At 33.5% G+C, this 20,027-nt stretch overlaps 1 protein-coding gene across 4 annotated transcripts in view; it reads left to right on the top strand.

Moving 5' to 3' along the window:
• Positions 1–20,027, top strand: part of LOC142221004 (ubiquitin carboxyl-terminal hydrolase 12/46 homolog) — a 345,234-nt gene that overhangs the window by 44,402 nt on the left and 280,805 nt on the right. The window contains exon 1 of one of the 4 annotated variants that reach the window (XM_075290532.1): positions 2,044–2,441. The exons of 2 other annotated variants lie outside the window; for them this stretch is intronic. The gene's annotated coding sequence lies outside the window, so the exon portion shown is untranslated. Of the gene's footprint in view, positions 1–2,043; positions 2,447–20,027 lie in introns of those variants that run through there. One more of the 4 variants, XM_075290523.1, reaches the window with a different exon arrangement.

The following is a 20,027-nucleotide window of genomic DNA, read 5'->3' as shown; positions in this document are numbered from 1 at the left end:
TATGGGGTCTTAGAGCAATATTTCGATGTGTTACAAACGGAATGACAAAGTTAATATACCCCCATCCTATGGTGGAGGGTATAAAAATACGTCTTCTTTTGACATAAAATTATTATTTTAATACAAATGATATTTGTAAAATAATTCAAATGATAAGTAAGTGACAGTTACGACAATTACGGCAGGTCGTGTCATCTGAATTCAGGCAAAAAAAAAATTCAAAATAGGGATATTTAGTTCCTACAACTGTCTGTCTTCTATCACAAACGTAAATACATTGAAATAGTTGAAACATTGTAGTAGAGACCCACGTATGATTGTAAATATAGTTCATAGATTGGGACAATTGATATGTTTAATTATAAATGTCATTACTTCAACCGATTTCCAACCAATCTCTTCTCTGTGTGTATTTGAACCATTTGTAAAGATATGAAACTTCGCCTCGGACAAGCCTAGCGCCGTTATTATATATTTCGCATTTTGCAAATATAGATTACAATTCAATGTATATTGAATGCTGTTTCTTTTCACAATACCCATCCCTGTGATAAAATATTGACAACTTAAAATATTGTTCTCTAAAAGTGAGATGAGAGTTCAATGAATGAATTGAAATTGAGAGAGGATTTCCACATTGACATACGAATAGCTATGAAAACCATGTAAACTACCATATGTTGTATGGTATGGTGGTATGACAATTAGTGGGGTATCATATTCTCTTATGACTATAGCTTGTCTCTGTTGTTGGTGTAATTTCATTGAATGAAAAAGCACACCCCCTAAAAAAACAACAACTACACAAGACATAACATTCTACGACCGACTTACATACAGGCCAGCGAGCTACATATGTACATTCATATGATTGAAAAACGTAGCTGTGTGGTGTGCTGTGTTGACTGTCATGTTTTGGGTTTAATTAAATATAGAGCAAATATTCTCGACATAACCAACTCACTGGTTTCTATCCATATCTTTCTCAATATATTTGAGGGGACCTCACTCTCGCTATCTCAATCCAAATGTAATAGCCAACAAATGAGAGAAGTTTATATCTCTCTTTTTTCGCTCTGTTTGTGTCTGACCATGGTTGTCAATCGTTAAATAATTGTGTATCTATCGGTAGCTTTTTCTTCTGCATGAGATTCTCCAGCTACTTTATTGTTGTTACGGACAAAAAACGTTGTTGTAGAAGTTTGTTCGTAGTATTGTATTGTTGTGTGGCAGGACGGACGGACGTACCTACTACTCGTGGCTGTCGGTCGATCGGAGGGTCTGTCAACAAACGCGGGAGCAAGAAATTATTCTATCCCAATTTTATACCACACAAACAAATCGAAATGGAAAAAATTAAGGAATAATTTATTTTTAAATTCCAACAAAAAAACGAAGTGTGGGCTTTGCTGTAGATTTCTATAACAAAAAAAAAACTTAAAAGGTGTTGAAATGTGCTTTGCCAGCATTCCCCTTTAAAAAAATTGTATATAAAAATACTAGAGACAAAAATCTCTAGGTAAAGTTGTGAAGAAAAATAAAAGGAAATATATTTGTGATTAACATAGAGAGAATAGAAAAAGTGCTTTCTCCATGAGTGTTTACAATTCACCATACTTCTCTGTCAATCGTATGTTCTTACCACAGTGAAATAAACCACCACCGCGAGTAGTAGCATATCCTCATTTTATTCTTCTTCTACCTTTTGCTTAATACGAAAGCCTGTGGCACGCAACACCACCATTTACCATACTCACTTGTAAGAAGAAGAAAATGAGAAAAAACAACAAAAATTCGGTCGTTCGTTATTTCGGTTGCTTTACTAGCTGACTGATGTGATGATGGTTACTCTCTTCACACAGTTTCGTGAATAGGAAAAATGTGCACAGAGAAGAATTTATTATATTTTATGTTTTTTTTCCGCAGTAAAAAAATGAAATAAATCAAAACAAAAGAAATTCAAAAAAAAAAATATATATAATAATACAATCAGAAATCAGTGTGAGTGGTGAAAAACATCAAGTGTTTAATATAAAGAAAAAATCCAAAATATATCTCTGCAATATATCATAGCATTGAAAAAAAGTGTCCCAAAAATTCTTGAAAAGAGAGATAGAAGAAAGTTAAATATATTTGCCTTGAATATATCATAGCCATGTAATAGTTGAGCTTTTGATTATTTGGAAAAGAAAATTTATTGAGTTTTTCATATTGGGAAAAACTGCTATTAAGTTTTTCATTACATATCCTTATACAGTGTGTTAGTGTTTTTGTTGTTGGTTTTCGTCCCATTTTAACCTTCATCTCAAAAAAAAATCTCCTTGTCCTACCAGCAGAGACTACGGAATACACAACAGAGTTGCCTTTTTCCAAAGCAATTCTCTCATCAACATCAAGGATTATTTTCACACATTTTTTTGGATATTAAACCCCATTGTTAAGTAAGGTTTGTACAACTTTTTTTTGTAATATTTTATTTTGAAATTCTATACTTAATTCTATACTTAATTGTTAAATATGTGTTTGATATTGCGGGGGAAAATCGATTTTCTTATTTCTCTGCTTTTTTCCTGTTTTCTTTTCGCTTTTCTTCAACCATTCCCCTCTCCCGCAATTCTCACACCATACCCAATCAAAACACATCAAAGAAAGTAGCCCTTACCATATTTTATGTTCAGGGTTCGCATTTTTACGACTTTTCCATAATTGCTTGACTTGAAATGGGTAAAATCAAATAAAAAAATATAGGAAATGATAGCATTGCAATATATGCAATATAATTTAATATTCGGGAAAAGAATCTTTTTGGAAGCATTGCACAATGGCATTGAAATATACTACGAGTGTTGCCTTTTATATTTCGGGATTATAAAACAAACAAAAATTTTAATAATATTAATATACAGCGGATAATCCCCATTAAATCGATGTTTTGAGTGCTCAAAATGCAGTTGTTTGGGCCGATATGTGAGAGGTATCTCAAAAACATGCATTCTGGACGTATCAATCGCTTATTCTGGTGACTACAACTGATTGTGGACCACCGTCCACGTTTGCCACTCGAGCCAAAAATAATCTACCAACATTTGGAGAAAAAAGTACCAAACAAAAAACATTATTTTGTCGATATTATATTTCTATAGAAAATTTTGTCAAAATTTTATTTCTATAGAAAATTTTTTCAAAATTTTATTTCTATAGAAAATTTTTTCAAAATTTTATTTCTATAGAAAATTTTGTCAAAATTTTATTTCTATAGAAAATTTTGTCAAAATTTTATTTCTATAGAAAATTTTGTCAAAATTTTATTTCTATAGAAAATTTTGTCAAAATTTTATTTCTATAGAAAATTTTGTCAAAATTTTATTTCTATAGAAAATTTTGTCAAAATTTTATTTCTATAGAAAATTTTGTCAAAATTTTATTTCTATAGAAAACGTCAAAATTTTATTTCTATAGAAAATTTTGTAAAAAATTTATTATACGAATATCAAAATTTTATATCTATAAAAATTGTGTTAAAATTTTATTTCTATAGAAAGTTTTAACATCATTTTATTTCTATAGAAAATTTTATTTCTATAGAAAATTTTGTCAAAATTTTATTTCTATAGAACATTTTGTCAAAATTGTATTTCTATAGACATTTTTTTAAAAATTGTATTTCAATAGAAAATTTTGTCAACATTTTATTTCTATAGAAAATTTTGTAAAAATTTTATTCATATAGAAAATTTTGTACAAATCTTATTCGTATAGAAAATTTTGTACAAATTTTATTCGTATAGAAAATTTTTTACAAATTTTATTCGTATAGAAAATTTTTATCAACATTTTATATCTATAAAAATTTTGTTAAAATTTTATTTCTATAGAAAATTTTGTCAAAATTTTATTTCTATGGAAAATTTTGTCACAATTTTATTGCTATCGAAAATTTTGTCAAAATTTTATTTATATAGAAAATTTTTTAAAAATTTTATTTCCATAGATTTTTTTTAATTTTATTACTATAGAAAATTTTGTAAAAATTCTATTTCTACACTAAAAAAAAGAGGTTTACTTGGATCCAAAGATTTTGACCTTCCCTTAAGGATTTTGGTATTGATTCCGAGCCAAAGATGTGGCTTCTTTAAAATAAAGACATTTTTTACGGACCTCCCTGGCTTTAAATCTAGGATCAATAAAATTAAAATTGGATACAGATCTCATTCATCGAATTTTTATTTTCTTTTTGCGATATATTAATAAAAGTATTTATGTACAAACAAATTCCAGTTTCAAAATACAAATTATGCCAGGTACTTCAAAGTAAAAACCGTTTTCTTAATGTTAAAAAAACTTTAAACCAAAAATGCAAATCCTTAAAATAAGTCTTAGCCTATATTTGAAGCGTTTTTATCTTAAATTTAAAAATTCAATATGTCAGTTGAATTAAAGACGATTTCTTTAAATTAAAAATGGTTTTCTTTATTTTAAGGAACATTTGCCTTACTTCAAAGATCTACAACTTCAGCAGAGAGGCGCAAAATCTCACGGTTTGTGTCCTAAATTTAATGAAAAAAATTTTTGAAGCAAGGATTATAAACTTTCTTTTAATTAAAATGTCATAGTTTTAAAGAATTTTGTCCTTAGTATTGCGTAAATTTTGAGTCCTAAAATTTAAGTTGCATAATCTTCCATATTAGGTCAATATTTTTTTTCAGTGCAGATGCATTTTATTGCATATTGCATCATAACTGAACACCCAGATGCAGACAAAATTTAGGTGACCACTTCTGAGATGTCTCATTCTACTTCTTCTCTCTTACTTTGGTACTTGAAGTTAGTAACCACACCACACATATAAATTCGAAAAAGCCCCAGAGATTCGGTTTTTGTCCTCAATATCATTTAGCTCCGTAGTTGACCGATATGTACGAAAGAAAGATTTCATTATTAGTAAGAAATATTTCGTTATTCTAAGGAAAGTTTCATTGTATTCGTGAAATTGTTTAGTTTCTTCCATTATACGATTCGGCCCGACCAGAATAGCGACCACATATACTTGTACAACTTTCGACGTGGATTAAGTCAACAATAGTGCATCGATGAACTTAATTGAATTTTTGGCGATGAAGCTCCGTCAAGGGCCGAATTTCGGGACTGTAGCACAGTTAGGAGGGGTTAGGTTAGGTGGCAGCCTGATGTATCAGGCTCACTTAGACTATTCAGTCCATTGTGATACCACAGTGGCGAACTTCTCTCTTATCACTGAGTGCTGCCCGTTTCCATGTTAAGCTCACTGACAAGGGACCTCCTTTTTATAGCCGAGTCCGAACGGCGTTCCACATTCCAGTGAAACCACTTGGAGAAGCTTTGAAACACTCAGAAATGTCACCAGCATTACAGAGGTGGGATAAACCAACGCTGAAAAACTTTTTGGTGTTCGGTCGAAGCAGGAATCGAACCCAAGACCTTGTGTATGCAAGGCGAGCATGCTAACCATTGCACCACGGTGGCTCTCTAAAGCGCCATGAAAAGGCCGTAGTCAAAATTACGATGGGTGACATTAGTGTACAAAAAAAATAATGATGACTTTTCGGGGCCATCGCTTCTCTTCTGCAATACATACAACCAATTCAGAATCGAAGATTTGGTATTAATTATGTTTTACATTTTATATTTTGTCCGAACGGCGAATCTAACATGGAACCATACAGTTTGTATGCTACTACCTTATCCACTGGGCCATGTTGCTATTATACTCATCAACACGTATTTATATATAGATAAACATACACAAGCTGTTGCAAAGAAACTTTATTTAAAGAAAACATACAACCTTACTTGCAAACGAAATACCAAATAACAAAAACGGTCCGAAATACAATTTTGTCTGTAAATTATGGGTCAAACACTGTGAAACAACATCGACAGCAATGATTCGAAACACTGAGTCCCAATAAACGCTGAGATCAAACATGGTTGTCGCGATCATATTCGATTGTAGCTTTTTCGTGGCGATCCTGTAACAAAACCATGTTCGCCCGTGACCATAGTAATAATAAAAATAACGTAATTATCATTTAAAATGTTATGATCTTGATAGACGACAGAATTTTATAGGAATAAAAAGAATATGACATGAGAGAAGTTGCTCCTTCATCGGACATCCGCAGAAATATATGTGTGCAATAAATCTTTTGTACCTTTCAAAATGAATACATTTTGGGATTGTTCTATTCTTATTTTTTTTTGTTATTGACATATATTTCTCTGTATTGTGGTCTATTTTTTATACCTATTGCTTCCATTATCTTTTCATATGAGTTGTTATTTTTTAATATTTACGTTAACTAATTGCTATTATAGCCATTGCCGTTTCTTTGTTAGTTTTTATTCTATGCAAAGCTTTTATGCTGCAAATGTTGTTTTTTGTGTGTTAGTTTTGTTGGTTTTTTTGTTGTATGTCATAATTTGGCCCAAATAATTGTAAGTACAACAAAAATAAAGTACTTTTGTGGTTTTTGTTTCGTTTTATTTTATCAGTTGTCTGTCTATGGGTTCTTTACTTACCTATGTTGTAAATGGATACATTTATCTACTCGTCTATTGTATGTACATATCCCTTCTCTTATATATATATATATATAAATATAATAATACCTTGATGCAATAATATGCTAAGTCGAAAATAGGAAATGGAATTAATTTTTTACTGATTAAAAAAAATTTTAAATTGAACAAAAATGAATATATTAATTTGAATTCAATTAAGACAAATGAAAACTACGTTAAATAGAATTATTTAAAATAAATAAATAAATAAATGGGTTTAAACCCGGTTTCGAGCAAACACCAAAAAGTTTTTCCCTCTCAGTAACATTTTTGTGTGTTTCAAAGCTTCTCTAAGTGATTTCACTGCAATGTGGAACACCGTTCGGATTCGGCTATAAAAAGAAGGTCCCTTGTCATTGAGCTTAACATAGAATCGGGCAGCACTCAGTGATAAGAGAGAAGTTCACCAATGTGGTATCACAATGGACTGAATAGTCTATGAGCCTGAAACATTGGGCTGCCACTATACCTAACCTAACCTATCATAGTAAACAAGGCCTTTGGAGTTAAAGGTTTCACAAAGCTGTGGGCGAAGGAGTTCTCGGAACTTTACGTTATCAAGCGGCGTTTTATCTACACCGAAAGAATTCTCTTCGTTAATTTTACGAAGAATACTTCATTAACTATTCTTCGTGAATTCTTCATTAAAACAACGAAATTTTCATTCATTTTCGTAAAATGTACGAAGAACATTTTACGATAGCGTGATAGCGCGCTATGAATAAAAGTGAAGCTACCAAACTAACCACCCCAGTAATGCTGGTGACATTTCTAGAGGGTTTCAACACTTCTCTAAGGGGATTTCACTGCAATGTGGAACGCCGTTCGGACTCGGCTATAAAACGGAGGTCCCTTGTCATTGAGCTTAACATGGTCATTGAGCTATCACAATGGACTGAATAGTCTAAGTGAGCCTGATGCATCGGGCTGCCACCTAACCTAACCTACCAAACTAAAAGTTATTCAAAAACTTAAGATGTAAAGTAGTGATGACACTTTTCAAACTTCTTACTACAACCAAATGCACTTTCGACAATATTTTTTTTTTCTAAAAGTTCGAACATTTTTCACAAAAAGTACGGAAGCTTTTCATTAAAAGTACGTAACAATTTCCTAAAAAGTATGAAAAAATTTCGTAAATAGTACGATACAACTTCATAAAAAAGAAGGAAATTGTTTCATAAAAGGTATGAAACTTTTTCATAAAAAGTACGAAGTTGTTTCATACAACAACGAAAAGTTTTGTAAGAACTTTTCTTTGGTTGTAAAATAATGACAAATTTCGTACTTTTAACGAAATTTTTCGTTCTTTTTACGAAGAAAATTCTTTCGATATTCGGTATCAGATCAATTCTTGTGCAAACCAATTCGTAAATATGGCTCTACAATATGTGATCCGCAATAGTTTTGTGCAAAATCGTTCACCGTTATCGTTCCTTTTGTACATAGGAACTACACTCAAAAAAAAGGTAGCCCTATATTTCACTAAAGCCGATTTAATTCTATTTTAGTTCATGAAATTATTAAGTTTTAAGAAAGTTTCATTTGACTTTAATAATTTTTTGTGTACGTTAGTTAAATCAACGGAAACAGAGGAAAAAGTTATACACAAATGAAGAATAAAGATTAACTAAACTCGTGTATCCCACAAAATAGTTAAGAATTTCGTAAAATTTGTAAATTTTGCCCATCTTGAACTTCGTATGGCACTAAAGACATTTTTGCAATTTTGAACTCCAATTTTTTCTTCAAACTATGAAATTTTCTTTAATAAGCGAAAAATAATAATTTTGTCTGATAAGTTTTCTTGAACTTGTCGTGATATCTGTTTAGTTAAAATTTTCTAAAATTAATCTCATTTTTCTAAAATTAACTAAAATTTCCGAAACAGCTGTACATCCAACCATCTTGCAGTCTATAGGGCTTTGCCCAAATAAATTTGACAAGCATACTTTTCCTCTGTTGGTTAAGCTACACTTGTAGTTTAGTCAATGCATGGCTTTAAGCTGAGATCAAAAAAGAAAAAAAAAACAACAATAACGATTGAAGAGAAGCCAACAATAACAAACAAAACGAAAAAATTTTCTTTCCTAGTGGGTTCACTGTTTTTTTTTTTTTTTGAGTGTAGTTTCTTCAAATTGTTCCTTCTATTAATTCGTAATACATCTAATATTTGCTAATATCGCTATCATTTACAAATGACAGTTTCGGTTTTTTTTCGTTTCGCTCTATAAGAACTAGATCATAGGCAACTAGTGGAAGAGGAAGAAGAAACATAAAATGTTGGATTATTTAATGTCTTTTAAACCAAATTAGGAGCCAAAGTGACGGAACTAGTAGAGGCCGTTCCTTTCGGTGGCTAAGACTAACCCGCAGTAGGAAGTCAATATTGATAGGATTGAATCGGCGCAGAAACAATTCTTGGTGTTTGGCCTGAGGCATCTTCATTGGGATGATGATTTTGTTGTGCCTCTTTACACATTAAGATTGATGTTGATTAGGTTGCCGTCTTTTAGAACGCGAAGGATTGTTTTGGGCTCTATAATCATCTATCCCCCATATTCCAATATTCGGAATCGAAAATCGCAAAAATTTCGTTTGACGATATTTTCCTAATCGTATAACATATACAATTAGGAAAAAAACATATTTAAGTTCGAGATTATTTCGATTCTTTCGTTATACGAACAATAAATTCATGCAATTCCGAATATGGGAACATGGGGTATACGTTTTTCCCTGCGCTGATCTATAGGTCATCTAGAATTTAGCGGTTCCTCTTCATTGAGTTTCAACATTTGCAGGTACGTGTTATTTGAATCTATCTGAAGAATGTGAGTAGATATCAATTCCCTCTATCATCTTATTGATGCTAACATTAGAAATAAATCGTAGATTTAATGTAAAATTTAATTGGTTCATTTTTGTTTTAATAGTTTATTTTTTTTAAACTTTTTTTTATTTTATTATATAATAATATAATAAATAATATAGTCTATCAATCTATATTACAAAGTCTTCTTTATATGTTTAATGCTTTCATTAAATATATTAAATTATCACCAAATAGGTTGTGAGGGGCATAACTAATAACAGTAGAAATAAAGTTCATCATTTTTGTAAATTTTTTTTATTTTATTTTATTATATAATAATATAATAAATAATATAGTCTATCAATCTATATTACAAAGTTTTCTTTATATGTTTAATGCTTTCATTAAATATATTAAATTATCACCAAATAGGTTGTGAGGGGCATAACTAACAAAAGTAGAAATAAAGTTCATCATTTCATTATAATCGATTAATCATGTAAAATACATTGTTTCATAATTGATTCCTTGAGCAATGAAAATTTCTTATCATTGAATTCGGTCGATAACATAAAACTCATTTGAAATTGAATACAATCCATTACACCTTAAGCATCATTCACTTTATAACACTGTAAGACATTGTCAATCCGATGCTATGCACCCTGTTAATGACAGTTAATTGCATTATTTTAATCAATCGCGTGAACGTCATGAAAATCAATCACACCTGGTTCATCAGTTTGTTTACAGTACAGTATGGGGTAATACGAAAAATAATGAAAAAAAAAAATGATGTATACATCAATATTTTTTCACAAAAGTCAGAATAATGAAACAATACCATAGAAAATATATGTAAACATGAAAAAAAAAAAAAACAAATTGCGAAAAAAACATTTTTTGTGCACGTCTTCTCATTTTTCATCATTTATAATTAAATATTATTAAAGTTAATGCGAAATACAGAAAACATGAGGAGAATATCTTCAACAGCAACAAATCTCAATGTGGCAAATTAGGCTTGAAATTAAATTGCGTGGGTTACGTTTTTCACATCGCTGGAGAAGCAAAATATCTACCATGTATGTCTGTGAAAAAATGTTAATAGGTGCAGAATATTGGAAATAATTTATGAAGGGGATGTTTTTTTTTTCTTCAGAAAAATAAAAGCGGTAGTTGATAATCAAGGTGTTTTGAGATGGTAATACTTGAGATAACATATACATACAATGAGAATTTGGTAAAAAATATGTTGCATATTTTACACCTTACCCCCATAAATCGAAAAATTTTGTTCGATTGGAAAATTCAGTGCAGTCTACCCAAAATGTGCATGGGTTACACTTTTGCTCTTGCGGGGTGTTACCCATCGCAAGAGCAAAAGTGTAACCCATTTTACACCGTAGCTGGTCTACGGTGCAGATGGTTACACTTTCAATCAGATGTTGAAGACGCTTTTATTCTTCGACCTTAATAATAGCGTTGTTGCAAATACAAAAGAAAGTGCGTGACGCGTGTATTGTGGTTGCTTTTCAATTTATTCAACACAGCTGATTAATTTACACAAGAAGAAGCATATCAATTGTTTAGTGCCCCGACAATAAAATTCGATATTACATATTTTTAATATAATAGCAAAATGCAAAAAAGCAAATGCGTTTTTTTTGCCAACACCATTGTAAAGGATGGTTAAAATTTCAAGGGCCGATGTTGATTTTGAATAAAACACAAACTATTTAGGAAATTATTGTAATTTTATTTTATTATGATATATTGGTATTACTCAATTATGTATGGAACAAAATATCGGCCAAATGGGCGCCGCGACCTCGGTGGCACACCTTCATCCGATGGTCCAAATTTTCGATGACGCTGAGGCATAATGGAGGTTCTATGCCGTTAATGTGCCGAATTATCTCATCCTTTAGCTCTTGAACTGTTGCTGACTTATCGACGTACACCTTTTCTTTCAAATAACCCCAATGAAAAAAGTTCAACGGTGTCAAATCACATGATCTTGGCGGCCAATTGACATCACCATTACGTGAGATAACACGGCCATTGAATTTGTTGCGCAAAAGAGCCATTGTTTCGTTAGCTGTGTGGCAAGTGGCACCGTCCTGCTAAAACCACATATCGTCCACAACCATATCTTCCAATTCGGGCCATAAAAAGTTCGTTATCACCTCACGATAGCAAACACCATTCACAGTAACTGCCTGACCGGCCTCATTTTGGAAAAAATACTGCCCGATGATGCCGCCAGCCTATAAACCGCACCAAACAGTCACTCTTTGTGGGTGCATTGGTTTTTCGACAATCACTCTTGGATTCTCATTCGCCCAAATGCGGCAATTCTGTTTATTGACGAATCCACTGAGGTGAAAATGTGCCTTATCACTGAAGATGATTTTCTTCGAAAATTGATCATCCACTGTTGCCATTTCTTGGAACCATTTAACACGTTGTTGGATTGTGTATCTCTCCATGGTTCAAATTGAGTAAGTCTGAAATAGAGAAATGTCAAATAAAATTCGGAAAAAAACTTGGCGTTTAGGTGTGGTTCACATTCAACATCGGCCCTTACAATTTAACCACCATTTAGCTGCGCTATTGGAGAGTAGTTCTTCTGACGACGATGAAGAACTTACAACATCAGTGCTTGGACGAAATGACCAACGGCGAGTTAAAAACTTTGTTGAGGATGTAATTAATTTGTACTCTGAACTGGAAATAAGATCATTAAAAAAATATACAATCAAAAGTTTTAACAATTTCCCTTAGTTCAAGAAAAATTTGCGTGTTAGTCGAGATTCCAATAGTAGTTGTTAATAATAATCGAAATATTTCCGCCAAATTTCTTTTGTTTTGATTTTATATCAGTGTTGCGCCTTTTTTGTTCGTTTTTACACGCAAACGGTGTTGTCATTGCAAGGGGTTTCGGCGACACTGTGGTAACACCATAAAATGTTGTACCATTTGTATGCAACACTTTTTTTCCCAAACGAAATCACCATGTATACAATAAGTATACAATTATATGTACCTCTTTGATGCAAACTTAATTATAATTTAATGGAGAATATCCCATTTCATATTATGGAGATTTTGAGCTCAGAACTTTTGGACATACGAGTGCTATTTGTATTGTTTGCAGCAACTTAAAAGATTCATCTTTCTTACAACTTTTGAAGTGGATTAACTCAACAACAGTACATCGATTAACTTAATTAAATTTTTGGCGATGAAGTTAAGTCAATGAACGGTGTTTGTCGATGGTATGTATGGTCGATGTCGTAGTTCACCCCAAGGCGAATTTCGCGAAGGTCGTCCAAAATGTGATTTTGTTCCGGAAACACTCAAAAAAAAGTGAACTCACTATTTCACTAAAGCCAATTTAACTATATTTTAGTTCATGAAATTATTATATTTGGAGAAAGTTTCATTTACTCTAATAATTTTTTGCGTACGTTAGTTAAATGAACTAAAAGACGGGAAAAAACTATACACAAATTAAGTAAAAAGTTTTACTAAATTCGTACTTCTCACAAAATAGTTCATTATTTCTTTAAATTTGTAAATTTTACTACAACAGCGTCCATCATGAACTTCGTATGTCACTAAAGACATTCTTGCAATTTTGAACTCCAATTTTTTCCTTCAAACTGCAAAATTTTCTTTAAAAAGTGAAAAAAATTATTTGTGTCTAATAAATTTTCTTGAATTTGTCGAAAAATATTTACTTATTTTTGTGATATCGGCGTGATGCCAGCGCTTGTAATACTGTTTAGTTAAAAATTTCTAAAACTATTCAAAATTTTCTAAAATTAATCAAAAGTTTTCTTCCTGGTGGGTTCACTGTTTTTTCAGTGAACCATTGATGCTGGACTAATAGAACAAATTACGTTCCAAAATTGTGAAAATACGGTAACAAACTGTAATGGAAACGTTCACGAAAAATCAAAACGGAATATTCACGATTTCGTCCACGGGCGTTTACGATTTTATGAACGATTTTTTTTTATGAACGGCTTTTCTTTGGCCACGAAAAGTCTTAAAATGTTCATTAGACGGTCTTATGGCAACTACGCCGGTGGGGCAATGTCCTAAGGCCACCGTGGTGCAATGGTTAGCATATCCGCCTTGCATACACAGGGTCGTGGGTAGAGGTGTGCACGTGAGTAATATTTTGCTCACGCTCACGCACGCTCACGACGGAGAAATCTTATTCACGCATACTCACGCACGATATTTTTAGGTAGGACTCACGCTCACGAAAAGAAAATTTGTACTCACGCACACTCACGCACGAAAATCTAAATGTCGTGACTCACGAATAATTTTATGAGTAATTTTAATTTAATTTAATTTTTTTTAATTTTAATTTTATTTTTTTTTTTAATTTTAATTTTAAATTTACCTATAGAACCTGATTGAAAACATGGGTATGATTAAAATCTAGAGCGTTATAAAGCTCTTAAACACCTAGGATGTCACTCAAATTATAAATGTATTCAACTCGTAAGCATTTTATGTTTGTACGCGGGATTATTTTCGTGAGTGTGTTTTTCCGAAATTCGTTACTCACGAAGATATTATTTTCGTGACTCACGCTCACGCACGACATTTGGTTGGTTAATCACGCACACTCACGCCGTTGCCATCAGCGTGAATCACGACTCACCTGTGAGTCACGAAAATTTTTGTGAGTTACGACAATTTCGTGTCACGTACACACCTCTAGTCGTGGGTTCAAACCCAGTTTCGACCAAACACCAAAAAAATTTCAGCGGTGGATTATCCCACCTCAGTAATGCTGGTGACATTTCTGAGTGTTTCAAAGCTTCTCTAAGTGGTTTCACTGAAATGTGGAATGCCGTTCGGATTCGGCTATAAAAAGGAGGTCCCTTGTCATTGAGCTTAACATAGAATCAGGCAGCACTCAGTGATAATAGAGAAGTTCACCACTGTGGTATTACAATGGACTAAAATATCGGACTGCCCTACATCTAACCTAACCTAAGGCGACTTTTAACGCGTATGGAGTAGACAATCCAGGTTCGAGATTGACACCTGTTCTCTGTTTTCCATTTGATACCACATGTGTATTGATTCACTTTCATGAACGAATCGTTTTGAAACGTGACCGCCGTTCATGATTTTTTCTATGGGTGGCCAACGGAGATTGCAAGATCGCCATGTGACCTATCGTGAGCCTGGACAACCTTAGGCATTAGTGAGACCAGCAAACATTCTATCTTGGCATGAACATTTGATTGTCAAATAAATTTGTTCGCTTTGGATTCCACACAATTTGTCAATGGATCGAAAAAGGCTCGTGTCGATTAAGCGAAAGAAATGCTCCAAAATCGATCGCAGTTCTTCGAAACACGTCTATGACATCATTTCAGGTAATGAACCGTGCTTTTACGAGTATGAGCCCGAAAGTAAGCAACATTCGACTGAATGGGTGTTTTAAGATGAGCCAAATCCCACAAAAGTTGCTCGCGAACAAAACACTTCCAAGCAAATTATCGACTGTTTTTATTTTCGAAAAAATGCACATGTTCCAATTGTACCACTAAATCAACAAGCAGAACATTAAGCTAAACGTCAACGTTTTTCGTCACATCCGGAAGCGGTTGATGCATTCAGAATGTAAGTTTTGGAGATGCCTCAATCAAAGGGCTTCGAGAATTGGTTCCAACGCATGCAAAAGTGTATAGATCTTAATGGGGAATAGTTTGGAAAACAATAAAGATATTTTCGTATAGTTATGGTGTATCTGCAAAATATATTTTGTTTTAGATAAAGCTGATCAAGTTTCAAATCGCAAAAGACCACATGAAAATTTGATGAAGTCTGTATGTTAATTTTAATTTTATAGAACCCAGATTTAAAATTAGCTCCCAAAAACTGTCTTTATTTTAAAGAATCATCATCATCTTAGAATCAATACCAAAATCTTTAAGGGAAAATTAAAATCTTTGGACCCCAGCAAACTTATCTTTATTTTATTTTTATTTATTAAGCAAAAAATTGTACGAAAGAACTGATAATTTTACTAATAACTAAAAAATGTAACTTGTGTGAAAGGGAAAAAGTTAACTTTATGATAAAAAGAATCTTTTCATTCACCATCAACATGGAAATGTGCTATATCTTTATGACTTCCATTTTTTAACAAACATTTCCACCATTTGTTATCGTGACGTTATCTCAAGCAAGCGTAATGTGTCTTGTTATCATAGTCCCTTAATAACTGGGGTGAGCGGCAGAGATCTCAAGAGACATCTGGCATGGTGAACGTTTGCTTAAAACATTAGAGCCCAGCAAATATTTAATAAATTAAAACACGATATGATTATGATTACAACGATGATGATGATGACTATCATGCATATTTAAGTAATAAGCAGATGCTGCAAATGAATATGATGACGATGATGATAATAATCATCAACATTGTCATTATATGCAAATTCAAGTAACCGCCATTATGAATTGAGCCGGCATGAATCTAGGTTAACAAAGAGTTGTTGGTTTTGCTCTTGCCTTACACACACACACACGCAAACAGGGTCGTGTGTGTAAACAAATGTAATTTGTTTTGTCGTATGTATTCATATATTTTATTATATTACTCTGTTGTTTATTTTATGCATTTACAAAGAGCATATCTTTTTGAGTACACACATGCCTGCCCACACAAGTACTCATAAAAACGAGAAACCCTTTGACGAATACGCACTTCTGTTAATGTGGGTGGTAAAAAGAGCCAAACAAATGATTAGTGTTAGGAAGAGACTGGGTATTGTCTCCCTACCTAACACTCATTTAACATTACATTATGATATATTTTTCCTCGTGCGTATCACAGAAAAAATATCACCAAAATTGGATTGGAACTGGATTCATTATTAAAAAAAAAAAAAATTAATTGACACAATTAGCGTTTTACTTAAATTAAAAAATAAGTCAGTTATTAAATTAATAATTATTTAATAAAAATATAATTGAAAATTTTATTAGGAAATAATTATTTTCGATACACACTCAAAAACAGTGAAAACACCAGAAAGGAATATTTTGGTTAATTTTAGAAAATTTTAAATAAGTAAATATTTTTCGACAAATTCAAGAAAATTTATTAGAAATAATTATTTTAAAGACAATTTGGTAGTTTGAAGGAAAAAATGGGATTTCAAAATAAATAAATAGAAATTGCAAAACATGTCTTTAGTGCCATATTTACAAAGTTCAACATGGGTGCATTTGTGGTAAAATGTACTATTTTTCAGAAAATCCTGAACTTATTTATGGGAGACACGAATTTAGTAAATTTGTGTATACGAGGGCATTTCGGAAACTTCTTAGCCTAGCACAAAAAGCGCTGTATAAACAGAAAAAAATTGTGTGTTTTGGAAACTTCCATCTCTGTTATGAACACATGTTAAATTTTGTTTCGATCTGGCAACTCCTTCATATAGAAACAGGTGTTCAAAAAAGACGCATCCGCAATTTTTTTACAATGGAAAAATTAGGAATGCGTGCATTCATTAAATATTTACATAAAAAAGGTTTATCGGGACAAGAAATTCATAATGATATGGTGAATGTGTTAGGTGAAAGTGCTCCTTCATATGCAATAGTAGAAAATTGGGTTGCTGAATTTAAACGTGGTCGTAAAGGGTGATACGGTCAAAATTTGGTCAAGGGAAAACGCGTGTAAATCGGTGAAATCGTTTATTTAAAAAATCAAATTAAATTTCTTTTTCAAGTTCAATTAGTATAAAATTCAGGAAAAATATTCAGTTAGGCTTTCGCTTTTCCAAATCCGAATTGCCGGGCCTCACGCTTGACACCTGCCATCAGATTTTGTACAGCCACATTGTCCACCTTCTTCGCCGCAGAAAGCCAGTTTGCCTTGAACTGCTGCTCGTCCTTAGCAGTTTTTTTGGTCTTCTTTAGGTTCCGCTTGACAATAGCCCAGTATTTCTCAATTGGGCGCAGCTCTGGCGTGTTGGGAGGGTTCTTGTCCTTGGGAACCACCTGCACGTTGTTGGCGGCGTACCCCTCCATGGCCTTTTTACCGTAATGGCAAGATGCCAAATCCGGCCAAAACAGTACGGAACAACCGTGTTTCTTCAGGAAAGGCAGCAGACGTTTATTCAAACACTCTTTCACGTAAATTTCTTGGTTGACAGTCCCGGAAGCTATGACAATGACAGTTTTATGTGCTTGAAAATATCTGCTACCTTTCCCCTTCCTTTTGCCGTATAAAACTCCTGTCCCGGAAGCTGCTTGTAGTCGGCTTTGACGTAGGTTTCGTCGTCCATTACCACGCAGTCAAACTTCGTCAGCATCGTCGTGTACAGCCTCCGGGATCGCGCTTTGCCCGTCGTATTTTGTTTATCATCGCGATTTGGAGTCACTACCTTCTTGTAAGTCGATGTAGTCCGGCTCGTTTTTTGGCTCGATGCACGGTTGTACACGATACACCCAGCTTATTTGCGGCATCTCGGAGAGAGAGGTTAGGGTTTCGCTTGAAACTACCGGCAACTCTCTTTGTCGTCTCAGCGGCTTCCGGTTTTCAATTTCCCCCCGATCCAGACTTCCTGGCTGTCGACAAACGTTCCCCAAACACTTTAATTACATTTGTAACGGTTGATTTGACAACTTTTAGCGATTTTGCCAGCTTTGCGTGCGAGTAGCTCGGATTTTCGCGATGCGCGAGCAAAATTTTGATACGCTGCTCTTCTTGCTTGGACGGCATTTTGACAACTGAAGAGTGAATTCCAAAATCAAAACAGGAGCAACATTCTACACACACACGCACCTTCATAATGAGGGGTGTTCAGGTTTTTTAAATGCAAAATTCATTTCAAGTTTATATTGACCAAATTTTGACCGTATCACCCTTTATCATGGCCATCTCAAATGATCGAGTCCATTTAATTTTGCATGAAGGCAGATGAAAAAGTTTTTTGCAAGATGGGTGTCGCATTTGTTAACAGTCGATCAAAAACGCATAAGAATGAACATTTCTCAAGCTTGTTTGGATCGTTTTAAGCGAAATAAAACGCCGTTTCATAATTGTTGATGAGACATGGATCCACCACTATACTCCAGAGACAAAAAAAAAAAAAAAACAATCCAAACAATGGACTGAAGCTGGAGGAAGTGTCCCAAAGACGGTAAAAACAATTCAATCGTCTGGTAAGGTTATGGCAATGGTTTTTTGGGACTTCAAAGGTATTTTATTGATTGACTATCTGCAAAAGGGTAAAACAATAAATTCAGAGTACTTTGCAACCTTTGGATCAATTAAATTTACAAATTCGAGAAAAACGTCCTGGCTTACAAAAAAAAAAAAAAAATTCATCAAGACAACGCACCAGCGCACAAGAGTGTTTTAACAATGTCTAAAATCAGCGAATTAAAGTACGAGTTGCTTGACCACCCACCTTATTCTCCTGATTTAGCTACCAGTGACTTTTACTTGTTCCCAAATCTAAAAAAACGCCTTGCTGGCAATCGTTTTACCTCAAATGAAGATGCAGTTACATTTGTAAACCACTATTTTGAAGACCTTGAGGAAAACTATTTTAATCAAGGGAGAGAATTGCTAGAAGTGTATTGAAGTTTCAGGAGATTATATTGAAAAATAAAAATATTTTTGAAACACTAACTATTCTCTTTCATTGATAGGCTAAGAAGTTTCCGAACCGCCCTCGTAAGTGTTTCCAATTTTTTAGTTAATTTTATTAACGCACACACGAATTATTACAGTCAGGGAAACTTTACAAAACCTACTAATTCCATGAACTAAAATATAGTTAAATTGGCTTTAGTGCCATAGAGGATTCCCTCTTTTTATAACCACCACCATAGAATGGTGATGGGTGTATAATAAGTTTGGTGGTATAATAAGTTTGTATATATATTCTTGATCAGGGAGAAATTCTAAAACGATTTATCCATGTCCGTCTGTTTTTTACACAACTTTTACACAAACCCTTTTGTCTGCAGGCAGGTCAAGTTCGAAGATGGGCTATATCGGTCCATGTTTTGATATAGCCCCCATATAAATCGACCACTCGATTTGGGGTCTTAGGTTAGGTTAAGTGGCAGCCCGATGTATCAGGCTCACTTAGACTATTCAGTCCATTGTGATACCACATTGGTGAACTTCTCTCTTATCACTGAGTGCTGCCCGATTCCATGTTAAGCTCAATGACAAGGGACCTCCTTTTTATAGCCGAGTTCGAACGGCGTTCCACATTGCAGTGAAACCACTTAGAGAAGCGTTGAAACCCTCAGAAATGTCACCAGCATTACTGAGGTGTATAATCCACCGCTGAAAAACTTTTTGGTGTTCGGTCGAAGCAGGAATCGAACCCACGACCTTGTGTATGCAAGGCGGGCATGCTAACCATTGCACCACGGTGGCTCCCGATTTGGGGTCTTGGGCTTCTAGAAACCGTATTTTCTATCCTATTTGCCTGAAATTGGATATCTAGAGGTATTAGAGGACCATAAATAGGGGTGCCGAAAATGGTGTCTATCGGCCCATGTTTTGGTATAGCCCCCATGTAGACCGACCTCT

The sequence above is a fragment of the Haematobia irritans genome, chromosome 1 (genome assembly GCF_050003625.1).
Source record: "Haematobia irritans isolate KBUSLIRL chromosome 1, ASM5000362v1, whole genome shotgun sequence".
Lineage (NCBI taxonomy): Eukaryota > Metazoa > Arthropoda > Insecta > Diptera > Muscidae > Haematobia > Haematobia irritans.
The sequence above is the reverse complement of the archived record's forward strand: the minus strand, read 5'-3'. Positions and strand labels throughout refer to the sequence as shown.